Source organism: Solanum pennellii, chromosome 4 (assembly GCF_001406875.1).
Source record: "Solanum pennellii chromosome 4, SPENNV200".
Taxonomy (NCBI): Eukaryota; Viridiplantae; Streptophyta; class Magnoliopsida; order Solanales; family Solanaceae; genus Solanum; species Solanum pennellii.
Genome location: NC_028640.1, coordinates 22,887,920 through 22,892,904, shown reverse-complemented (window position 1 = coordinate 22,892,904; position 4,985 = coordinate 22,887,920). Strand labels below are relative to the sequence as shown.

Below are 4,985 nucleotides of genomic sequence, written 5' to 3'. Positions count from 1 at the left end.
ACTTTAAAACAAAATCCTCATTTTTCACACAATGATTTCAGTTTGAGTATAAGGATTACTTTTCAACACTCGCTCTCAGAACAAAGTCACACTCATTCATACCTATTGCCATAAGCTTGCCCTTATTTTCACTGCCTTAAGTTCGCTATACAACCCTTAGGATCACGATAGGACTTTCTTAGCTTGTAACATAGGCTCAGGGTCAGGTAGGGTATATTTAGGTATACTTTAGTGACTTTTTGCCCTCCTTGACATATCGGCTAAACCTTCCCTCTTTCTATCATTTTATCTCGCCCAGTTTCTCATATTCTTTCACCTTGCTATTTTCTCTTCTCTCTTCATTTGTGTACGTGATTCTCTTCTTTTCTTGCTTGTATTTCTTGTATATTTTTCTTTTTCTTTACTTATCTTTCAACTAATTCTTGAGTCACTTTACTTTTGTTCTTTCTTTCTCTTTGTTCTTTCAACCCAACTTTCCAGAGCATTCCTCATAATAGCCACCCTCAACTCATGGCTTTGCCATGAGTCAATGTACACAAACCCAAAGTTGGCTAAGGGCCATAACGAAGGTTGTTTACTGCATTAGCCACCCTCAACTTATGCTTTTGGCATAAGCTGAGGTGCACATGTCCAAGGAGGGACCAGGGCCAACACATTGTTCCTAGAAAGATCAGTTGGGGTGAAAAAGAAAGGTCTACTTTAAGCTCAGAACATTTGGATCAAAGAAGGATAAATTTCATTTGGTTTTCTTTCATTTAGGCTAAAAATGGGCTATATTGAATAAGGGCCTATGATCCGTTCCTAATTGTCTATTACAGCTTACTTTTAGCAGGACTAACCAGGCAAGTTCTAGCTCAGTACAAATAGTGGACTATTCAAATCTTCCTCACACTCACTTGACATCTCATCACTCTACCAGATTATCAGACACCTAGTTCGAATTTTAGACTTAGGGTAATGCAATGGTGTACCTCTATGTCATGCTTAGAGCCACACATTTATCAGTTACTAAGCCTAGTCGTGCATCATTTTACAGTTTATCAGGATATCATTTTAGCCATCATGCTCCAGAATTAAACTATGTACAAAAGATATAGACATGCCGATTCAACAGAAAAAGTAATCAGTCTCTTGGGGAAAAAGAACACAGGAAAGAAAACCCCAAAAGAGGATAGTGAATTGGGCTACTCAGACTTCACCCTAGCACTCACTTTCCATTTACCCCACCCCCAACAAAAAGACATGCAATTGTCCCCAATGCATAAAAAAAATTGAAATACAAGAATGGTAGGTGAAGCAAACCTGGGGCGCAAAGCGCCGACAATCAGCACGGACCGTTGTGATTATGACGGTCCGTGGTCGATGTCCGTCGGGGGACACTTAAAAAAATGGATACCTTAAGAGAGGGGTCTCTGACCGTCATGACGGTTATGAAGGACGGGCCGTCGAGAGTATGACGGTCTGTCGTAGATGTCCATTGAAGGACACTTAGAAAATGTGAGAGACCCTTAGGAATAGGGTCTCTGACAACCAGAACAATTGTGCAGGACGGACCGTCGAGAGAACGACGGTCCGTCGCATGTGTCCGTTTGTGACTGTTGCAGAGTGATTTTCTACAGAATTTCCTGGTGATGTGCCTGCAAATTTAAACCCCATTAGTAGAAAATGCTACCATTACTAGAAAGAATGAAAGGGAAAAAAACTATAAGTATTGGGTTGCCTCCCAACAAGCGCCTGATTTAACGTCGCGGCACGACTGAGGACACTTCATTACTCAGCCTTCATCAAGATGGTATGCCTCTATCATTTCATTCACCGATATAGTATGCCCAAAATAGAGTTTTATTCGTTCTCTATTCACCTTAAACCGCACTCCCTCCTTGGTTTTTAACTCAACTGCTCCATGAGGGAATACTTGGGTGATCAAGTAAGGGCCAGTCCGTTTGGACTTGATCTTGCCCGGAAGACAAGGCAACCCAGATTTATCTAAAAGTACCAAATCCCCAACCATAAACTCTTGTTTTGCACTTTTTTCTTCATTCTCCTTCTTCATCTTTTCTTTGTGGGATATGGCTGATACCGATTGGAGCTCACCACTCTGCCTCATGGTCCTACAAATGTTGAAGGTCGCTTCTTCATTGTTCAACCGAAATTTCATCTGCCCGTTTTCCATATCAACTACGGCTCTACCTGTAGCAAGGAATGGGCTCCCAAGAATAATAGGCACTTCAAAATCGACTTCACAATCAAGAATAACAAAATCTGCCGGAAATATGAATGACTCCACTTTTACTAGCACATCACGGAGTATCCCTATAGGCCTTTTCACTGTTCGATAAGCCATCAGTAGCCGCATCGCAGTGGGTTTTGGGTCACCCAAACCCAACTTCTTGTAAATCGAGAGGGGCATGAGATTTATGCTTGCCCCCAGATCACATAATGCTTTCGCAAAATGTAATGACCCGATTGTACAAGGAATAGTGAACGCCCCCGGATCTTCTTTCTTTTGTACGAGAGATCTTGTAGCAATAGCACTACAATGCTGCAATCTATCATCATCCTCGAAAGTGACCGATCTTTTATTTGTAACCAGATCTTTCATAAACTTGGCATATCCGGGCATTTGTTTTAAGAGCTTCTACCAAAGGGACATTGATAGAAAGCTGCTTCAGCATTGTTATAAAACGCCGATATTTCCATCCTCGGTCTTTTTCAATAATCTCTGAGGGAAGGGTGGTGGTGGTCTAGGCATGGGAATTACCTTCGTAGGGACTTCTGCATCTTTTCCCGCGCTCTCTTCTGCTTCACCACTGCCCTTTACCACCTTATCATCATTCTTTCTCACCTTTTCCTCATTAGACGGCGTAGGTGGGTCAATGGTTTGCTTACCACCCCGAGTAGTGATTGCCATACAGTGTGCATCCTTTTTCGGATTTTGGACAGTGTTGCTAGGAAGAGTGCTCGGTTGCCGTGTGTTCATAGTCGCAGATAATTGGGCCATTTGCAACTCGATCTGCTTAATCGATATTGCATGTGTATCGACTTTTTGCCCAATACCTGCTAAATCACACCTTAACTCTTTAATGTGCTCATCACTAGCATCGAACCTCCTCATCATTTTGTGCAACATATCCTCAACTCGCGCCATACTATCTCCACCATCCCTAGGAGTAACATCACGATTTTGAGGGGGGACATAGGGCCCATTCCTATCATTTCTGTTACCGTAATTACCCCTGTTGAAGTTGTTGTCGCGGTTGTAGTTTCCATATCGGACATAATGACCCTCACGGTTATAGTTACCATAGATCCGACCTTGGTTCCCTTGAACTTGGCGCCAATTATCCTGATTTGAGCCTTGGGCGCTCGGTCGGAAACCCCCCCGTCTGCTCATTTACTGCATAAGTGTCCTCTGCATAATAGCATTCATCATTAGGAGGTGGTGGTTTATCCAAGTAGTTGACTGCATTTATCTTTTCTGCACCCCCTGTGACATGTTTTAGTACCAACCTAAGCTCAGTTCTCATCTGAGCCATTTCTTCACGAATCTCATCTGTGGCTGGGTTGTGAGTGGACTGCACTCCGAAGGTGTTTCTCCCGGTATCTTACTTCCTAGAACTCCAAGCTTTATTATTCCGGGAGATTTTGTCTAATTTTTCGGCAATCTCAGCATAAGGACATTCCCCATAAGATCCACCTGCTATAGTGTCCAACACCGCTTTATTATTATCATCCTATCCCCGATAGAAGTATTCCTTTAGTGACTCATCATCTATACGGTGATTTGGAACACTTCTCTAAAATGAGGTGAGTTTATCCCAAGAACTACAAACTGACTCTCCTGGTAGTGCCACAAAGCTGTTCACTCTGTCTTTGTGGTTTAGTTTCTTGGAGACCGGATAGTAGCATGCTAAGAAAACATCCCTTAGTTGGTTCCAAATGAAAATTGAGTTATAAGGAAGCTCAGTGAACCATATAGCAGCCTCTCCCTTCAGTGAGAGAGGAAACACTTTGAGCCCTATTACATCTAAGTCCAAGTCAGGCCTCCCTACACAGCTTTTACACACACTGCCCTTACCTTAGCTATATGGGCATGTGGATCCTCAGAAGGTAGCCCTGAAAACAAACCTCTGGCAGTGAGCATTTGCATCAGGCTACTAGTTACCACAAAAGTATGGCCTGTGGGTAGAGGAGGCAAAACAAGTGGCCCATCGGAGTCTGCTATGTTATCATAGCCTCTGTAGTATGCTTGGGGCCGTGGAACGGGATTTTGTCCCCTCTGTTGGTGTTCACCCGGAGCATCAGGTAACAACTGACCATGAACATCAACCGGAAATGGGATGTTCTGGTTTGGCTCATCATCATTGATTCCCAAGTTTCGATTCATGTTGCGTAGTGAACGCTCTAATTCGTGATCGTAGGGAAACAAGGGTTCTCTTCCTCTCCGTGTATTTGGCATACAAGAAGGTTGATTCTGCACAAATCAAAAACAATAAAACAAAGTAAAATCAAGAAAATATCAACTAAACTATAGTAATAAGTTCAAGTTAATCTAAAAGCTATATTCCCCGGCAGCGGCGCCAAAATTTGATACGCTCAAACTTACTTCTCAAATAAGAAGTAAAGCGGTCGTGTCAAGTAAATAACCCAACTAGTGAGGTTGGGATCGTTCCCACGAGGAAAATAGTCTAGACTTAACTTCAATCTAGTATTACTTTTGTTTAGTCAATTACTTTCTTGGAAAGTAAAAACAATAAAAGGGGGTTTCTATTTCTAAATGAATGAAAATAACTACTTAAATTGAAAGAGACTCTTAACAGCTTTGAATGTTAGATTTTGATCAATTAATCAAAGTAACTAGGGTTTACGTGTTCCCCACGGGTTCATAACCTGATAATTCTAACTATAACAATTCTTTCCTAGTATCTTGCATGCAAAGTGATAAGTTATGTATTTCTAAATCCTTGGTCCGGCATCTAGAAAAT

At 42.0% G+C, this 4,985-nt stretch overlaps 1 pseudogene; it reads left to right on the top strand.

Annotated features, from left to right (window-relative positions):
• The first annotated feature begins 3,280 nt into the window (after window positions 1-3,280).
• Window positions 3,281-4,985, top strand: part of LOC107016602 — a 33,776-nt pseudogene continuing 32,071 nt past the window's right edge.